This window comes from Triturus cristatus, chromosome 6 (assembly GCF_964204655.1).
Source record: "Triturus cristatus chromosome 6, aTriCri1.1, whole genome shotgun sequence".
In the NCBI taxonomy this organism is placed as follows: Eukaryota; Metazoa; Chordata; class Amphibia; order Caudata; family Salamandridae; genus Triturus; species Triturus cristatus.
The window spans coordinates 1,806,710,961-1,806,731,696 of NC_140589.1; the positions used below are offsets into that span (position 1 = coordinate 1,806,710,961).

The 20,736-nt window shown below is 50.6% G+C and overlaps 1 protein-coding gene across 1 annotated transcript in view; it reads right to left on the reverse strand.

Annotated features, from left to right (window-relative positions):
- Nucleotides 1-20,736, reverse strand: part of LOC146822050 (dynein regulatory complex protein 1-like) — a 1,074,594-nt gene that overhangs the window by 945,470 nt on the left and 108,388 nt on the right. The window lies entirely within an intron of this gene.

Here is a 20,736-nt window from a genome sequence, read left to right on the forward strand (position 1 = left end):
TTCAGTTTTTTGGCATTCCTTTTTAAGATTTTTTAGATGGGGGTATACCATTTCTCTGTTATAGATTTTTTTCTGGATTCCCACATCAGGGCTAGTTTATTTAACGTTTGCAATATTCCAGCATCTAGTAGGGCAACATTGTTACAGACAGAGGAGTCCTCCGATAATTTAATAATAGCCTCTTGAAAGTGTTTCTCAAAATTGGATTAGTTGATTAGCCTCCAAGCTCGTTTGGAGATATGAGGGGCTACCTTGAATTTCGGAGGTTTACCGGGAAGGTCGAATGAAAAGGAAATAAGGGAGTGGTCCGACCAGGATAGGGGGTGGACCTCTCTTATGTTGGTGGATTCGATATTAGTAAATAGTAGGTCCAGTGTGTGGCCAGCTGTATGAGTGGGGCCCACTACCCACTGCTTAAGATTGAGAATTCCCATGTCATATTCAAGCTGGGAGGCTCCCGGGGCATCCATTTTCTCGTAGTGAATGTTAAAATCGCCAACAATTATACAATTTTTGTGTTTCAAACAGAGTGGCAAAAGTTGATTCAATAATTTGGCGCCGAGACTGGCTTGTTGTCCAGGGGGGTTGTGTTAGACCTGTCAGCCCTTTGGGTGGTCCCTCCTCATCATTATTTATTTTGTCCCACTTTTGCCTCAAACCCTGTTTGAATTTTTCCTTTTTGGGAACCACCAGACTTTTTCGTGTTGCTGCAGATTCGGGGAGCCATTTTAGCTACCCCTGAAACTTCTGTCTGAGTGCCTGGAGCACAAAATGGTGGCCACCTGTGACATCACCAGCATCCACTGGAACCTACTAGCACCTTCCAGAACATTCCAGAACCCTGTGACAGTTGGAGGCGGTTTAGAATGTTGGGAAGCTAAGACAGAGAGTTGGCAGTTGGAGCTGGCAGTTGGCACCTGACTGGTGAAGAGAGAGCAGCAGAAACCTGAAGGAGGAAGGAGTGAGGCAGCAGGGGTGGAAACTTGTGCCTGGAGTGGGGTCCATAAACCCACCCGTGATACTAGTCCCTGCTGACTGAGCCCAGCCTGTAGCCCTGTGTGGGAAGAAGCAAGAAAAACCATCCTAAGGACCTGGACAGCAGGAACAGGCCTTAGAAGTCAAGGAAGCAAGTACCTGACCTGTTTATTGGTTTCCCTGGAGCCGGACGTCGAGTAGCCTGGAGACCTGGAGCCTGAGGTGGAGAAGCGGCGCTGACTGGAGAAGCAGACGTCGTACCCAGAGCCGCCAGAGATCGGGAGAGGGCGCCGACGGAGGACGTGAGGAGTACCAGAGGTCGAGGAGGAAGTTAACCAAGGTCGAGTGAGCGGTGTCGACGGGGGAGTGAAGTCCGCCCTCCAGAGTCGCCGGAGACCGAGGTGAAGTGTGCCTGAGGTCGGGAGTGGAGATCGCACTCCGGAGTCGCCGGAACCAGAGAGAAGTGTGCCGGCGGTCGGGAGTGGAGATCGCACTCCGGAGTCGCCGGAACCAGAGAGAATCGTGCCGGAGGTCGGGAGTGGAGGTCGCACTCCGGAGTCGCCGGAAACCTAAGGAGAGGAGCACCGGAGGTCGGGAGTGAGGATCGCACTCCGGAGTCGCCGGAAGTCGACACCGAGCCAAGGCCGGCCGACGTCATCGAAGCTGAGGTCGCCATCGGACCGGAGCCGCCCGAAGTCGACATCGAGTCAAGATTGCCCGACGCCATCGAATCGGAGGTCGAGATCGAGCCGAGGCCGCCGACATCGAACCGGAGCCGCCTACCGGCGTCGTCAGGAACTGACATTGTGCCGAGGCCGCCGACGTCGAACCGGATCCGCCTTACGGCGTCGACCCGACTCCAGCGGCGTCGGAGCATCAGAAAAAGGGCAGTAAGTGGAATAGAGGGCGCCAAAGGCCCTGTGGAATCCTAAGAGACTACTCTAGGGGTTAGAGAGGTGCTGGAACCAGCTGGACTGTGCCAGGGGTGAGCTGAGACTAATTTAGAGGGGTTGTGTAGAGTGAGAGAGCCAGGTCTCTGGTATTCCCCCCTTGATCTACCTCAGTTTAGGCCTCAGCCTTCTCCAAGCCAGGGAGTAGACACCCTCAAGCCTTCCACATCCCCACAAGCTGTGCCTGGGCCAAATCAGCCCTTAGGAATTCAAATGTGATCTGATTCTATGAGTGTCACTGTCAGCTTTTAATTATTTATTAGGGGCACTGTATTTATTGTATTTAACCTATTTATTGCTTCACTGTATTTATTGGTCCACAGTATTTATTGATGCACAATATTTATTGGTTTACAGTATTTATTGCCTCAGAATATTTAATTGCCTGTATGTATTGCACTTATATTTATGCCTTCATTATTTATGATCACCCCTATTTATTGAATCATTAAGCCAGTATTTATTTGACCTGCACTATTTAAAAAGTTTGTATATTGTGATTGTTATTTATTTATCTAATCAGCAACTAAGAGAAAAAGAAGATAAAGAAAGATATTTTCATAATTTTTACGGTGTAGAGTCGTTTTTGGAACGGATGCACGCATGGTTATTGTATGGGTATGTCGTATGCTTAGCACGGTGCCTGATTCCTGACCACTCGAGCCAAGCTACCACTGTGTGTTCCCGGAATATACTCCGTTACCCCCAACCCTTACCGGTGTGGGAGCGGAGTAGATTTCTAACATAATTGGTGTTCAGCGGTGGGATAGAGCTGTGCCTACGTATACTCAACAATAACTGTGGGTAGTCCATAGGCCTACACCGGGAGTTTTCTCAAAGCGGCCTTCCTAATTGTGGGTTTTTGTTTTTTCCAAATTTACTCTGGTGGTGGGAGGAGGTATTATTAAAGGTACCCCCCTGCATTGTTACTGCAAATAACTGTCCTCTGACCTGAGTGGGCAAGATGGAGTTTGTACTGGAGAATTTAGAAACGTACACTGTGGCCCAACTCAGGGAGTTTTGCCAGCGGGAGGGGGTGTATTGTCCCCCAGGAGCAAAGAAGGGTGCACTCCAAACCAGCTTAAGGGCTTGGGGGGAGGCACGCCGAGAAAGCAAGGCTGAGGAGGAGGACAGGGATAGAGAGCCCGACAGTGAGGGAGCTGGTTTGTACCAACCGGAGGTGGGGAACCTGTCAGCGGGGCCCAGGACACTTTCCAGGAAGGGCAGCAGTGCCTCTAGCGGTGGCTTGTCTGAAGTGGAGTTAACAGACCGGAGGGAGAAAAGACAGCTCACATGGGACTTAGCAAGGCTGGAGAAAGAGAAGGAGGAACAGAGGATGGCTCATGAGATAAGGCTGAAAGAGATAGATCTTCAGATCCTGAGAATCGGGGCACACCCTGTACCTAACGGTGGCAGCGAAGAACGAGAGTACACCAGGGAACCCAAACCCTACCTGCCAAAGGACATAGTAGCTAGCTATGGGGTGGGTGATGATATCGCCAAGTGGCTAGCGGCCTATGAGGTCTCGTTAAGGGCCCATGGGGTTCCAGAGAAGTACTGGGGAGGGGGATTGTACAAGTACATGCCTCCAGCTGGTAGGGATGCTTTATTGGCCCTCGAAGAGGATGAGCAGACCCACTACCCCACCATGAAACTGGCGCTCATAAGAAAGTTTGGACTAACACCCGAAAAGTACAGACAGAAGTTCAGGGGTAGTCACAAACTGGGCACACAGAATTGGGTGGACTTCCTGGACTATGCAAAGAAGGCACTAGAGGGTTAGATTCAGGGCAGTGAAGTGAGGAACTACGAGGGGTTGTTTGACCTAGTACTGAAGGAACACCTGCTCGAGAAATGTTTCCCTGAACTGCGGCAACACCTGGTGGATAGCAAGCTGACCAGTCCCCGGAAGCTTGCTGAGGAGGCGGACATTTGGGCTAGTACCCGGGTGTCCACAAGGGGGACTGGAGGGGATACTCAAAAGGCCGGACAGGGCGCCCCCCAGAAGAAAGAGGGAGGGGAAAAGAAAAAGGAGTTCTCCAAAGGCCCCCAAAATAACTTCCAAAGGAAGGGAACAGGATTCACCCCTAGGGCTAACCCACCCAGAAACCCTAATCCTGGCCAGAGTCAGCAGCCAAGGGTTGTCCATTGCTACGAGTGCGGTGGCGTTGGACACTATAAAGGAGATCCGAAGTGTCTGAAACGACCACCCCCTCCCATTGGAGGAAAGACTCCCGGAGTAGCTAGTGTAGTGCTCGGGGAGGAGATGCCTTTAATTAAGGGAAGGGAGTGGGCGGGTGTCACTTTAGTGTCCCTGGGAGAACGGGAGATGGTTCCTAAGATCCAGGTGCCCGCAAATACCGTAAAGTATGGGCAGTGGGTCACCATCAACGGCCAAAGAGGGGAGGCTCTGAGAGACACAGGAGCCAGTATGACTATGGTGCGTAGCCAACTGGTGTCTCCAGAGCAGGTAATTCCCGATGTACTCCACCCAGCCGCGATGGCTGACGGCAGAACAGGCCACTATCCAGTGGCCGAGGTTCCCTTTGAATGGGGGGGGTTGCAGGTTCACTTCGAGTTGCCGTAAGCCCTGCCGTGCCAGTCGATTGTCTACTGGGGAATGACATGGAGCACAACGCTTGGAAGGAGGTGGAATACCGGACTCATACTGAGATGCTGGGTACACCTGACTGGGCCTGTGTGAGCACAGGGTCCGCGACTACCCGGAGAGGGAGTTCGTTTCGGCTGGAGCCTGGAACAAAGGCCCAGCCAGCTGCCAGTCAAGGGAAGAACCGAGGACAGGAGGAGCCTGCCTCGGCGTCCACACCCCGTAGGACGGATAGGCCACCGGAGGTGGTGGACCAGGAGTCTGCGGTGGGGGACGTTACCAACCTGGAGGACCTACCCATCCCGGCCGAGTGGCACGTGGAGGGAGGCCCGTCCAGGGAGGAATTCTGCCAGGGCCAGAGGGAGTGCCCTACCCTTGAGGGGCTGAGGCGACAGGCCGAAGCCCAGGCAGCCGGGAACGTTGAAGGGAACTACAGTGTTTACTGGGAGGATGGCCTCCTCTACAGTGAACCCAAGGCACCCCTACACGGTTCGTCATGAGCCTTGGTAGTCCCTCAACGTTATCGAGCCTTCCTTCTGGAGTTGGCTCACGAGATACCATTGGCAGGACACCTGGGGCAAGACAAGACCTTCGCCCGTCTTGTCCCACACTTTTATTGGCCTCAGATGAAAGTGTCGTCCGATACCTACTGCCGGACATGTGTGTCTTGCCAAGCCAGTGGGAAAACAGGGGTGAAGCTGAAAGCTCCCCTGGAACCACTTCCTGTCGTTAGCACCCCCTTTGACATTGTGGGTCCATTAGATCCGCCGACTACAGCTGGTCACAGGTTTATCCTGGTTCTGGTGGATCATGCCACACGGTACCCAGAGGCAATACCTCTGAGGACCATAACAGCACCTGTTGTGGCTAGGGCCCTGATGGGAATCTTTACCCGAGTGGGTTTTCCCAAGGAAGTTGTGTCCGACAGGGGGACCAACTTCATGTCAGCGTACATGCGGGCGATGTGGAAGGAGTGTGGAGTGACATACCGGTTCACCACTCCTTACCACCCCCAGACAAATGGTCTGGTGGAGAGGTTTAACAAAACCTTGAAGGGCATGATCAGAAGTCTGCCCGAAAGCCTGCGGAGGAAATGGGACGTCCTCCTACCCTGTTTACTTTTTTCCTACAGGGAAGTGCCACAGAAGGGAGTGGGCTTCAGCCCCTTCGAGCTTCTGTATGGGCACCCTGTACGTGGACCTCTCAACCTGGTGAGAGACGGATGGGAAAGAACTCCCAGAAAGCTTCCCCAGGACGTGGTGAGCTACATGCTGGCCTTCCGGAGCCAAATGGCTAAGTTGTGGAAGCAAGCTTCTGACAACTTGGAAGCCAGCCAAGCAGTGATGAAGGCGTGGTATGACCACAACGCTCACCCGGTGGAGTTGGAGCCTGGCCAGAAGGTGTGGGTGATCGAACCAGGAGAGCTTAGTGCCCTCCAGGATCGCTGGTCAGGACCCTTTGAGGTGTTGGAGAAGAAGGGTAAGGCTACCTACTTGGTGGACCTGAAGACCCCTCGTCAGCCCCTGCGGGTGCTGCATGCCAACCGCCTCAAACCCCACCACGAGAGGCCCGAAGTCATCTTGATGATGGTGACTGACGGAGGAGAGGACGTGGAAAGCGAGCCTCTCCCTGATCTGTTTGCGTCTCAAGAAAAGGATGGGTCGGTGGAGGGAGTGATTCTCTCCCCATCTCTAACTCCTGAACAGCAGGAGGACTGTCGCCAGGTCCTGGGGCAGTACTCTTCGTTGTTCTCCCTTGTCCCGGGTAGGACTCACCTGTGCGTCCATGACGTGGACACAGGAGACAGCCCACCTGTGAAGTCCAAGATCTACCGGATGTCAGACAAGGTGAAGGCCAGCATTCATAGTGAAGTCACTAAGATGCTGGAGCTAGGAGTGATCGAACCTTCTAGCAGCCCCTGGTCCAGTCCGGTGGTGTTAGTACCAAAAGCTGCACCACCGGGTGCCCAACCAGAACTGAGGTTCTGTGTGGACTATCGGGGACTGAATTCAGTGACCAAAACTGATGCTCATCCGATCCCTAGGGCGGATGAATTGATTGACCGGCTGGGAGCTGCCCAATATCTAAGTACCTTTGACCTTACTTCAGGGTACTGGCAGATCTCTTTGACTGATGGAGCAAGGGAAAGGTCAGCCTTCTCCACGCCCAATGGCCACTACCAGTTCTGTGTGATGCCCTTTGAGCTCAAGAACGCACCTGCCACGTTTCAGCGCCTGGTAAACCAGATCCTCACCGGAATGGAGAGTTTCTCTGCTGCTTATCTGGATGACATAGCCGTCTTCAGTAACAGCTGGGAGGATCACTTGCGTCACCTGCAAGCTGTTCTCCAGGCCCTGAGACAAGCTGGATTGACGATCAAGGCCAGCAAGTGCCAGATCGGGCAGGGGTCGGTAGTGTACCTTGGACACTTGGTGGGTAGGGGAGCGGTGCAACCCCTCCAGGCGAAGATCGAGGCCATCATGGCCTGGGAACCCCCCAAGACTCAGACTGAGGTCCGAGCATTTTTGGGCCTCACGGGAAACTACCGCCGCTTCGTGAAGGGGTACGGTACCATCGTAGCCCCCCTCACGGAGCTCACGTCCAAGAAACAACCTCGACGGGTAGTCTGGACGGAGGCTTGTCAGCAGGCCTTTGTGAGATTGAAGAAAGCCATGTGCGAGGCCCCGGTCTTAAGGGCCCCAGACTTTTCCAAGGAGTTCATTGTCCAGACAGATGCATCAGAACATGGCATTGGGGCAGTGTTATCGCAACTCAATGAAGAGGGTCTGGATCAACCCGTGGTCTTCCTATCCCGGAGACTACTCCCCAGGGAACAGAAGTGGAGTGCAATAGAGCGTGAAGCCTTTGCAGTGGTATGGGCTCTGAAGAAGTTGCGGCCATACCTGTTTGGCTCGCACTTCCTGGTTCAGACCGACCACAGACCCCTTCGTTGGCTGATGCAGATGAAGGGGGAGAATCCCAAGTTGTTGAGGTGGTCTATTTCCCTACAGGGAATGGACTTTCAGGTGGAACATCGGCCTGGAGTGGACCACGCCAATGCAGACGGTCTCTCAAGGTATTTCCGCCTTAGTGATGAGAACTCCCAAGGGGTTGGGTAGCTCTCCCCACTTTCAGCTGGGGGGGACGCGTGTTAGACCTGTCAGTCCTTTGGGTGGTCCCTCCTCATCATTATTTATTTTGTCCCACTTTTGCCTCAAACCCTGTTTGAATTTTTCCTTTTTGGGAACCACCAGACTTTTTCGTGTTGCTGCAGATTCGGGGAGCCATTTTAGCTACCCCTGAAACTTCTGTCTGAGGGCCTGGAGCACAAAATGGTGGCCACCTGTGACATCACCAGCATCCACTGGAACCTACTAGCACCTTCCAGAACATTCCAGAACCCTGTGACAGTTGGAGGCGGTTTAGAATGTTGGGAAGCTAAGACAGAGAGTTGGCAGTTGGAGCTGGCAGTTGGCACCTGACTGGTGAAGAGAGAGCAGCAGAAACCTGAAGGAGGAAGGAGTGAGGCAGCAGGGGTGGAAACTTGTGCCTGGAGTGGGGTCCATAAACCCACCCGTGATACTAGTCCCTGCTGACTGAGCCCAGCCTGTAGCCCTGTGTGGGAAGAAGCAAGAAAAACCATCCTAAGGACCTGGACAGCAGGAACAGGCCTTAGAAGTCAAGGAAGCAAGTACCTGACCTGTTTATTGGTTTCCCTGGAGCCGGACGTCGAGTAGCCTGGAGACCTGGAGCCTGAGGTGGAGAAGCGGCGCTGACTGGAGAAGCAGACGTCGTACCCAGAGCCGCCAGAGATCGTGAGAGGGCGCCGACGGAGGACGTGAGGAGTACCAGAGGTCGAGGAGGAAGTTAACCAAGGTCGAGTGAGCGGTGTCGACGGGGGAGTGAAGTCCGCCCTCCGGAGTCGCCGGAGACCGAGGTGAAGTGTGCCGGAGGTCGGGAGTGGAGATCGCACTCCGGAGTCGCCGGAACCAGAGAGAAGTGTGCCGGAGGTCGGGAGTGGAGATCGCACTCCGGAGTCGCCGGAACCAGAGAGAATCGTGCCGGAGGTCGGGAGTGGAGGTCGCACTCCGGAGTCGCCGGAAACCTAAGGAGAGGAGCACCGGAGGTCGGGAGTGAGGATCGCACTCCGGAGTCGCCGGAAGTCGACACCGAGCCAAGGCCGGCCGACGTCATCGAAGCTGAGGTCGCCATCGGACCGGAGCCGCCCGAAGTCGACATCGAGTCAAGATTGCCCGACGCCATCGAATCGGAGGTCGAGATCGAGCCGAGGCCGCCGACATCGAACCGAAGCCGCCTACCGGCGTCGTCAGGAACTGACATTGTGCCGAGGCCGCCGACGTCGAACCGGATCCGCCTCACGGCGTCGACCCGACTGCAGCGGCGCCGGAGCATCAGAAAAAGGGCAGTAAGTGGAATAGAGGGCGCCAAAGGCCCTGTGGAATCCTAAGAGACTACTCTAGGGGTTAGAGAGGTGCTGGAACCAGCTGGACTGTGCCAGGGGTGAGCTGAGACTAATTTAGAGGGGTTGTGTAGAGTGAGAGAGCCAGGTCTCTGGTATTCCCCCCTTGATCTACCTCAGTTTAGGCCTCAGCCTTGTCCAAGCCAGGGAGTAGACACCCTCAAGCCTTCCACATCCCCACAAGCTGTGCCTGGGCCAAATCAGCCCTTAGGAATTCAAATGTGATCTGATTCTATGAGTGTCACTGTCAGCTTTTAATTATTTATTAGGGGCACTGTATTTATTGTATTTAACCTATTTATTGCTTCACTGTATTTATTGGTCCACAGTATTTATTGATGCACAATATTTATTGGTTTACAGTATTTATTGCCTCAGAATATTTAATTGCCTGTATGTATTGCACTTATATTTATGCCTTCATTATTTATGATCACCCCTATTTATTGAATCATTAAGCCAGTATTTATTTGACCTGCACTATTTAAAAAGTTTGTATATTGTGATTGTTATTTATTTATCTAATCAGCAACTAAGAGAAAAAGAAGATAAAGAAAGATATTTTCATAATTTTTACGGTGTAGAGTCGTTTTTGGAACGGATGCACGCATGGTTATTGTATGGGTATGTTGTATGCTTAGCACGGTGCCTGATTCCTGACCACTCGAGCCAAGCTACCACTGTGTGTTCCCGGAATATACTCCGTTACCCCCAACCCTTACCGGTGTGGGAGCGGAGTAGATTTCTAACAGGTTGTATATAACTGCACCAGCTAGGATGGTAAGGCCCTCGTAAAGTACTTTAAAAGGTAAGGTCTGATGTTCGATGTGGGCAGTTGTAGGTTCCACAAAGCATGTTAGTTGTTCCCTGAATATCACAGCAACCCCCCCTCCTCTTTTACCAAGTCTGTCTTGCGTAATGATTTTGTAATTAGAGGGGAGGGCGTTTGCTAAGTCTGGAGCATTGGTCTCGGATAGCCAGGTTTCGGCAATGAAAACTAGGTCCGGGGTCTTAGATACAAGTAGATCCCAGATGTCCAGGGCGTGTCTAGGTAAGGATCTAGCGTTAAAATATAGACAGTTCAGAGTCAAGTGATTTTTTGCATGGGTTGTGTGGTTTCCTGATGGGGTGTGACCCATGCTGGACCAGCGACAAGCGAGGCAGGAGATTGGTCCATAGGATAATCCTGGCCCCGTTTGGGTACATAGATGTGTTTTTATACCCTTATTATCATTATGAAAGGCTAGCAATTCGTTGCGAGAGTAGCGGGTGGGTGTGGACGAGTTTTGAGTCGAACTGGCAGGGGGTATAGCCCCTAGTCCCGACCGGTCGCGTCCGGCCCAGGCACATGTTTTGTCAGGGAAAGGAGGGGGCGTGGCCTCAGGGCAGTGGGCGTGGCCTCACTGTCCTCGTAATTGGCGGCAAGAGAATGGTTACACCCGCAGCAGCGTTTAGATCCGCTGTGTGGCGTGAACGACGACTCGAATTCAGGGGGGAGTGCTCAGGGCAGAGTGATACACAGGTAAAAAACAATTTTGTAGCAGATTGATTCTTTAAAAATAGCAAGCAATACTCCCGGCTTCCGCCTCAGGAGCTGTCTTGTTGATTAAGGCCCCTCCACCGTCCGGGCCCCCTGCTCCAAGCATCCATTCTCCGGAATTAGGCCCTGCACACTTCTTTAAAGGGAGGGAGATGGGTGCGATCCAGCAATGAGTGGCCTGCAGTCCCAGGGAGTAAAGGGATGAGGCTCAGTGCGGTCAGGGCTGTTGGGGAACAAATATGCTGCTGAAGGTTATTTGGGGTGGATCCTAGCGATCCCTATGAATGGAAGGACAGGGCTGCCCCTGTGTCAAAAAAACACAAATGTGCAATCTCTGGGATGTGTGCACTAGCGCATGTTCCTGAAAAATGTGCCTGGCTGCCTGACGCTTGTGTTATTGTTATCAGAGTGTGTCAGCCAGGCACTGTTTTGTGCAGCGATGAACATTCAATATTGTATTAGATGAAGATGGATGGAAATAGAGATTACCATCTTTGTTATCAGCCAGTGGGTGTAGCCCCCACGCCCAAGCTCAGTGGCCGCTGCTGGTAATCTACGAGATTCCATGTAACAAAATACCTGCCTCCAGGCTTCACAAAGTGTAATAACAATTTGTCTTTCAAAGCCTATTGTCTTTAACACATGCTCTTCACAATAAGTAAGCATGGCCTATTTCCTTTGTCAGAACTGTTCCCTATTAACAGATCACACCTTAGGAACCTGACCAAACTATTTACAGTGACTCGAAAAGCCCTCAAGCCTTTTCCAATCGTATGTACAGTGAAAGGCCTACTAAGGTGTGCGTGAACTGGCAACCATCATGCATACAATTTGTACAATTACAAATATGTACAAATTTACCTTTGGGAAAACAATATACAACTCCTCTCAATAGGGCTAAACAAGAATAATCACATTTAAACACTGCTAACTGGGGTTGTCAGAGTGGGTGACCAAAACCGAAACCCTTGTCTCCTATGTTAATCTGTGAGGTTACATGTAACCAAATACCTCTCTAAGATTATAACATAATGTGGCCACAATCTACTATTATAGGCTCTTTGGATTTATCATATGCTTTTGACAACAAATAAGCCAGGCGTACTACCTTTGCCATCATCTTTCACAATACACAGGCCAGACATTTGGCATCTGGCATAAAGTTTCCCTGTACACTAATTAAGCCTATTGCTGTCATTATTGGCTTGTGACCACAAGTAAGTAAATAATACATTATTTATTTGGTTAAATAAATAACCATAAAAGATATAAAACAGGATAAAAAACAGAATAAAAAGAGCAAATACACACATGGTACACAGTCCTTGAGGTTCAAATGACGAAACAAGCACAATAAACAACAATAAAACAAATTGCAGCTTAAATGTATGAGATACAGGTCTAGTATGTACAAACATTATAAGGCAAGCGGGTTAAGGCCAGGCCTCTCGGATCTTAACAACATTACTTACAAAATAACCCATGTTTACAAAAATACGAATATCTCCCAACATCGCAAGAAAGAGCATGGCAGGCCTCACTTGAACAAACTGAGCCTCTCTCAAAATAGGATCCAGAAACGTTTTCCTTGGAAGAGTGAATAAGCTACAGAACATGACAACATGCAAGTTGGACTGTGCAGAGGTTTTGTCACACTCACAAGGACCTAAAAGGCCGTCTGCAGCCCAACCTTTAGGGAAGATTACCAGTGGGAGAAAAGGGTTCAGCCTGAACCTGGATAAAAGCTGATGATGGTAAGTTTTGTTCACCCAGATCAGGAACGGTTCTATAGGGTTAAGAACAATAGTTACTTACCTGTAATCTGTGGTTCTCCAGTATTGGTGTCTTTCATAGATTCACATGCCTGAATCACATGCCTGAATCATTCCCCGTCGTCGGAGTGGGAGTCCCACGGTACATAAAAAAAGCAATAATTATGCATATACCAAACAAAAAACCCTGGTAACCTGAACCAGTAAGTAAAGTAGCCTAAGCTACCAGGGAAAAAACTTCCACAGCTATGACTATCACTGTCATTATATACAGTCCAAACTGCAGCCAATCAGGCGACAGCACCCACCAGAATGTTCTCCTCAGAGGCTCAGGCTGTCAGATTTTCTCGCACAGGAGTGAAGTAATATACCATAACCTAAAAAGCCTCTGAGGGGAGGTGGGCGGGTTGCATGTGAATCTATGAAAGACACCAATACTGGAGAACCACAGATTACAGGTAAGTAACTATTGTTCTTCTCCAGTATTTGGGGTGTCTTTCATAGATTCACATGCCTGAATCAGAGTAGATAGCAGTACATAACCTTTTGCTCATAAGACGCCACCTTTATAAATATATATATATATATATATATATATATATATATATATATATATATATATATATACCATATACATTAGGAAACAGTATAACCATACAGAAATACACATGTGTTTCAATTTATGCAAAACAATTTCACATCACAAAAGCGTCTTATAAAAGCATAGCGGAGGAGGGAGAACAGAGGCTCACCTTATTTGAAAAGATTACGTAGAACAGCTTGTCCCACTGAACCATCCGCATCACTTGCAGCTTCCAAACACTAGTGTCTGGTAAACGTATGGCAGCTGGACCATGTTGCCGCTTTACAGATCTGGTGAAGAGGCACACCGGCGAAAAGAGCTGTAGATGACGAGATTGCTCTCGTAGAGTGTGCTCTTGGGGTCGCTTGTAGTGGTCTTCCAGCCTGATCATGGCATAAACAAATTGCAGCTGAGATCCAACGAGCTATTGTTGGCTTTGATACTGAATGGCCTTGACGTGGTCTGCCATAAGCTACCAAGAGCTGGTCCGATTTGCGCAGCGGTGCTGTACGTTGTAAGTAAAACTTCAGACATCTCTTGATGTCTAGGGAATGCAAGGCCCTTTCTGCAGCTGTTTGTGGATTTGGAAAGAAAGTTTTCAAAACTATGGGTTCATTAAGATGGAAATCCGTAGGGACCTTTGGCATAAATTTTGGATTAGTGCGCAGCACCACAGAATCAGATGTGAATTGCAGAAAGGGTGGATGAATAGTGAACGCTTGAAGGTCACTAACCCTTCTTGTAGAAGTTAGAGCCAATAATAAAGAAACCTTCCAAGAAAGGAACTTTAGATCCGCCTTGTGGATGGGCTCGAAAGGGTGCCTCATTAGTTGTGAAAGCAATATATTAAGGTGCCAAGAAGGAGGCGGACGCGGAATAGGCGGAAACATCCTAAATAGCCCCTTAAAAAATTGTTGGATGACTCTGTTGGAATAGAGAGAGTTAGTACCATCCTGTCGGAATCTTGAAATTGCAGCCAAGAATACCTTCAAAGTAGAGTGGGAAAGACCAGACCTCGCCAATTGTAGAAAGAAAGGCAGAAGTTGTTCCGGCTTTGCGTGGATCGGATGGAGATTAACGGATTGACACTGTTAGAGTCGGGGATCTCTGGTTGGCGCAAGGTTGCCCTTGAGTCAAGCAGGAACCCTCTCCTCCACGTCAGGGCGCAGGATAACCCCTCGCGAATGACCCTTGCTCACCCTCTAGGTGCGTGGCGTGAGCAGCCAAGGCGATTCCTCAGGCGTTGTTGGTTAAGCACTTACAATCATACACACAGTAAATACATCAATCCCCCCAGAAACGGACACCAGACTTGGATATATATAAAAATACGTTTCTTTATGTAAAAATAAGGTATATATCTCTCAGCAGACTTATCACAAGACCAATAACGTTTTCGCTAGGCCACCAGGTTATACAGCAGGCAAATGTTCTTGGTTCGTAGTTTCAAATGGATAGTTCGTAGTCTCTTTACTTGTAGTTCCAGTACTCACAGAGATCGGTTCCTGTGAACGGGGAAATAAGGCGTTGCGGGCCCCGAGCCCGATACTGGAACTTCTTTCGTGAGGTGGAGAGTCGGCACAGGTCAGTGCGACTCTCAGCTTGGGAAGTGTTCTTGGGTCCTCAATCAGCAGGTGTGGGCACGTAGGCAGGCGCGGCCAGCGACCCTTTAGCACGGCGGTGCAGGAGGGTCTCCACAGCGGGGGCGGCGCGGCCTGAGATGTCCGGGGATAGCGAAGCGGGGTCGCAGGGCACGGTCAGTGCAGCTGGATGACCCGGCGTAGATCACAGTCGTCGGACGGCTTCCGGCGGGAGGGGTGATAGCGCGTTCAGCGTGCTCCAATAGCAGGCGGTGACAGGGATGCAGGCGGCCTGGCCCGGGGACAGAGAGCGGCTCGGGACGGAGCGGGGCTCTCACGGGTTTGAGGCAGGCGAGCTTCTGAGTGTCACGGCCCTAGGAGGGGCGATGAGGGGCGCAGTCTCTTTTCCAGCGGGATGCACACACGGCTCGAATTGGAGGACGAGCAAGAAGCACGGAGAACCCACTGTTCCTGGGGTTCAGTTCAGGGGGCAAGCTCAGATCAAGCCCTTGGAGAATGTTCAAGCACAAAGTAGCAAAGTCTTTTCAGTAAGTCTCTTCCTCTCCTTTCTCAGCAAGGCAAGCAGCAGGCCAGCTCCTCCGGCGTCTTCTTCTCCTTCTAGTCGGGCAGAGGTTCTTTGTGGTAAACAGGATTCTGATTTCTTAGGAGCCAGGCTCCTACTTTTATACCATGATTCTTTTGTTCTTTAGCGCCAGGGGGCCTAGGCCTGGCTCAGTCCAGTTCTGGAGCACTTTGTTATGGTGACTCTGCTCTTTCCTTTCAGCAGCAGGGCAGAGACATCAGCCGCCCCACAGGGGGTGGCGCCGGCTTTGTGGTGGCAGAGCACAGGTCTATTCAAGAGCCAAGGTGTACTCCTCCCACCCATCCAGGTGTAATCTCTCTACCCACCACCTGGCAGCCAACCTGTCTCTGGGGATTCCCCAACCCTGCTCCTTACTGTTGCCAGGCAGAACACATACACACAGCAGAGGCAGACTGAGATGGTCAGGTCAGTAAATACTAACTTTCTAAAAGTAGTATTTACAAACCCAGGATACTAAAATAGACTTGACTACAAGAAGTATTTTATCATCCTGAGTTCAGGCATACTAAACTTGACACTTCTACCATGCTCTCTGAGTCCACTGGGGTCACAGCGTTGGCGTGATCCCAGCAGCCCATCCTGGCCTATGGAGAGCAGGTAGCCTTCAATAGTGAAGAACGGAAAGGGCTGTAATTCACTACTAAGACATGCCACACACATCAGGGCATGTCCTACCTTATGCCTACAATGCACCCTGCCCTTGGGCCTACCAGAGGGGTGGCTAATATGTAGGTAAGGGAAGGTTTAGGGACTGGCAAGTGGGGGCACTTGCGCAGTCAGCGCGACGGTCCCGGACCGCGCACAGGGTCTGCGGTGGCAGACCCTAGACACATTTTACAAGGCCGCTTCCGTGGGTGGCGCAACCAGCGCTGCAAGCCCACCAGCAGCATTGGCATTCACAAGCCCTGGCACCCCTGGTGCACTTTACTGGGGACTGACAGTGAATCCAATGAACCAATCATGGACATCAATTACAGGTACACTTTACCTAGGGAGCACTTGCACTGCGGCACGGATTAGCCGTGGCGCAGTGCCCTGAGCGGACAACACCAGCAAAACAGTCGAGGCACACCATCAAAAAGTGGAAGGGAAACTCACGCCAAGGTGCCAGGTCTAACAGACACCACATGCAAAACCTCTTCCACTTTAGTTTGTAGGTCTTAACAGTTGCTGGTGCTCGAGCATTGGCCAAAACCTCCTGGCAGTCTGGAGGGATATCTAGGTGTGCAAATTCAAGCTGTTGAGGAGCCACGCTGCTAATCTCAGCGATGCTGGGTCCGGATGACAAATTTGACCGTTCTGAAGGGTCAGAAGATGTGGAATTGGTCGAAATTGTATGGGTTCGGCCTCTGAGAGGAGGAGAAGCTCTGTAAACCAGTACTGGCGGGGCCACCTGGGAGCAATTAAGATCATGCGGCAAGGCTGTTGTTTGATTTTGCGCAGAACTCTTGGAACCAACGGGATCGGTGGAAAGGCGTAAGCATATATTTGCGACCAATTCATCGAAAAGGCATTCCCCAGCGAGTCCTTGTGGGGAGCCCAGCTTGCGAAGAATGGGCATTTGCGGTTCTGGCTGGTCGCAAAGAGGTCTATATCGGGATGCCCCCATTCGTGAAACACTTCGTCTAGGAATGGTTGGTGTAACTCCCATTCGTGATTCGACGTTGTGGTCCTGCTGAGGGAATCCGCCAGAACATTCGTGACTCCCGGGACGTGAATGGCTTTGAGGTTGATCTTGTGGCGGATCGCCCAATCCCAAATCTCTTGCGCTTGCTGGGATAGGAGGGCTGACCTCGTCCCGCCTTGTTTGTTCACGTAATGCATACTTGTAGTGTTGTCTGTTCTTACAAGTATGCATGCTCCTCGGAAGATGGTCTGGAAGGATTTTAGAGCCAGGAATATGGCTCGCAGTTCTAGCAGGTTGATATGCCACTTTCTTTGTTCTAGAGTCCACCTGCCATTGATTGTCATTCCTTGAAGGTGCGCTCCCCAACCCTCGAGGGATGCGTCTGTGGTGACTGTGAACTCCGGCATTTCGACCAGAAATGGGCAACCCTCTTTCAAGTGGTTCATCTGACTCCACCATTGAAAGGCCTCTCGCATTCGTGGGGTGATGTGAATGACATCCTCGAATGACCCTGTGATCTGAAGCCATTGCAGATTGAGTTCCTCCTGCAACGGTCTCATTCTGTACCGACAGTTGGGAATGAGATTAATGCAAGACGAAATCATCCCTAGGAAGGATTTGTATACACGGACTGAAACGCACTCTTTTGATTTTAGAGAGCGCGCAAGATTGCATATCTTTGTTTGCCTTTCTTTTGATACGAAGGCTTTGACCAGATCCGTGTTCAAAGTCGCTCCTAGAAACGTTCTTCTTTGCGAAGGAATAAGATGTGATTTCTCCAGATTTGTTAATAGACCCAGGGATTGGAAGAGTAAAAGGCATTTCTGAACATGCTCGGATGCTACCTTGGCGGAACTTGCCTTGATAAGACAGTCGTCCAGGTACGGGAATATCTGAACTCCCTGCAGACGGAGATGCGCAGTCACTGGCGCTATGACCTTTGTGAAGACTCTGGGTGCAGAACGGAGTCCAAATGGGAGGACTTTGAATTGGAAATCCCTGCCAGCCACTCTGAACCGTAGATATTTTCTGTGCCTTGGTAGGATTGGTACGTGAAAATAGGCGTCCTGCAGGTCGAGGGTGGCCATGTAATCTCCCATCGAAAGCAACTGCAGAATTTCTTGGAGCGTTAACATCCGGAACGACATTTTCTTTAGGAATTGGTTGAGGGCGCGAAGGTCGAGAATTGGACGCCACTCTCCTGATTTTTTCCGGATGAGGAAAAATCTTGAGTAAAAGCCCGTTCCCTTTTGTAAGAGAGGGACTTTTTCTATTGCTCCTTTTTGAATCATCAAATTTATTTGGGAAAAAAGTTTCTTGAGATGAGCAGGGGGTGGACCTTTGGGAGGAGAATTTGGCGGAATTTTTGTGAATTCCAGAGCATGTCCTCTGGATATTATATCTAATACCCACTTGTCTGAGGTAATCTTGGACCAATTTGAATAAAAGTGGGATATTTGACCTCCGATTCTTGTACGTGGGAACGGTAGAGATGGTGGCAGGTGGCTGAACTCATTGCTTCTTACCGGACTCTCGTCCGCGAAAGGACTGCTTCTTACGCGACTGCGAATATTGTTGATTTAGCTGTCCGTAATACTTCTGGCGATAATTCTGAGATCTTTGGTTATACTGAGAGGTTTGAAAGGAACGCTGCTGGTTATTACCTCCCCTGCTAGAGAAGGATCCACGTCCTCTGGCTCCCCGGAAGGTAGATTTTCGGAATTGCAAACTACCCAGGGACCTTGCCGTCTCCGTATCCTTCTTTATTGCCTGTAGCGCTTCATCTACATGTGCACCGAACAAGGATTCGCCATCAAATGGCATGTCTATAATTTTAGACTGCACCTCCTGGCGAAACGATGTGGACTTCAGCCAGCCCTGCCTTCTCAGCACTGCGGCTCCTGCCAGCTGCCTGAAACCAGTTGATGCCACATCCACTGCTGCGTCGATGATTTCCGCAGACGCATACTCTCCTTCCTGCAGGATCTTTATAGCCTCGGATTTTGAAGGCTCCGGTAACATGTCGAGGAAAGGAGAGATGTCGGACCACATCTGGCGGTCGTATCTCCCTAAAATCGCCAGGGAGTTTGCAGCCCGAACTGTGGTTGCTGCCATCGTGGACACCTTCTTTCCTATTGCGTCCAACCTTCTACCATCTCTATCAGGTGGAGCTGATATGGGTGTTGATGGATTTCTAGCCCGTCTCTGAGCCGCTTGCGCTATAACAGAGTCTGCCTTAGGTTGACCAATCAGGCATGCTGGTGAATTACTTGGGGCTCTATATTTCTTGTCCATCCTTGGTAACACTGCTGGAAGAGAATTAGGGGTAGCCATCAGTCTCAATCCCTCTTTCCAAATAAAGTCAATGATTGGGATTGCCCGAACCTGCTTCCTTGGTTGGTCCTTGAAGTCATATAGGAAGCAGTCATCTTCCTTTGTTTCCATGGGAATCAGGAATCTCTTGGTCGCTCTTTCCATCAGTGAGTGGAAATTCCCAATGTCCACCGGGGGAGAGTCCACTGGAGCTGGAGCACTTGGAGAAGGAGTTTGTACTTGGTAATTATCCCACTCCGACATGATAGATTGATCATCTACCTCTCCTTCCTCCCTTTCATCGTCTGAAACCTGCAATTGCCGAGATGGCAACGGAGAAGGTGGTCTTGGTGACTGGAGCGACGACAACTGTACTCGTGGTCTGGGTGTAGCCGGAAGAGATTCCGCCGTTTCCGAAGGAGGAAAATGTCTATAGTAATCTTGCAACATATACTGCAGATTATCAAGTAGTTCCGACGGCATTTGACCAGACGGCACTGGTGCAGGTGGTGTTGGCTGTGATTCCATATTAGGATGTTCGTATTGTTCATCCTCATCATCCTCATCATCCTCATCATCCTCATCTTGATATTTGATGAGAAGCTCCGATGGACTACTTGCAGTCCGAAATCTCTCATCTTCTTCGGAGTCGTTATCCTCCGATTGTAACAGTTGCGCCGGTAATTTTAGAGGCGATATAGCCTCTAAAGACGATCCTCTACGCTGTAGAAGCGTAGATGCTGGTGACTTTTGATCAAACACGACAGACGACGGAATCGCGGTCCATACCTGCATATCCATGCAGGTAGATAGTGAAGGTGGTAACACACGTGTCGACGGAACGAATCCTGACGTTACAGCCATTTTCGATGACGAGGCTGTTTTCGTCGACGAGATGGCATCCGTTGACGATGGGACAATCTTCGCCGACGACGGTGCCGACGACGAGGCACCCTTCGTCGACGGTGGTGCCGTCGACGAGGTAGTCTTCGACGACGAGGGCGTCGACGCGTCCATCTTCGTCGACGGGGTTTTCTTCGTCGACGAGGTATTCTTCGTCGACGATGCAACAGTCGACGGTGCCACAATCTTCGTCGACGGAGTAGACGTCGACGAAGTAGTCGGCGGAGCCAGCTTCTTGATTCTTACCGTCGACGGAACGGAGACGAGAGATGACACTTCCCTCGTCGACGAGATGGGTTTTACACTCACCGAAACCAGCGTCGACGGCGATGAAGCTGATGACATTATCATTGTAGGTCTCGGCGACGAGAATGTAATCGTCGACGTTGAAATCGCGTCGACGATAATAACTGTTGACGCCACTGCCGTCGACGGAGCCGTCGACGACGGCAATCTCACCTGAGGTGATTTCTTGTAAGGAAAACTCTTAGCTGGCTGGGTTTTTCCTGTTTTCCCAGGGGGCGTAGAGGGCTTGGATCCTGAAGGTGGAGATGTCTTCTTAGATGAAGACGAAGACTGCCCCGAGCCCTTAACAGACTGGGCTCTCCTCGACACCTTCGCCCCAGTAGAAGAAGATTCTTCCTCAGCCACCCTTTTTCTGGATGAGATAGAGGATCCAGAGGCAGTTTCTATCTCTGATAAAGGAGCATCTTTATCCTTAAGCTTCTGTAGCCACAGAAGAAGGCGTCCCTCTCTATCTCTTAAGGTCTTTTGAGAGAAGGTACGGCAAATCTTGCACTC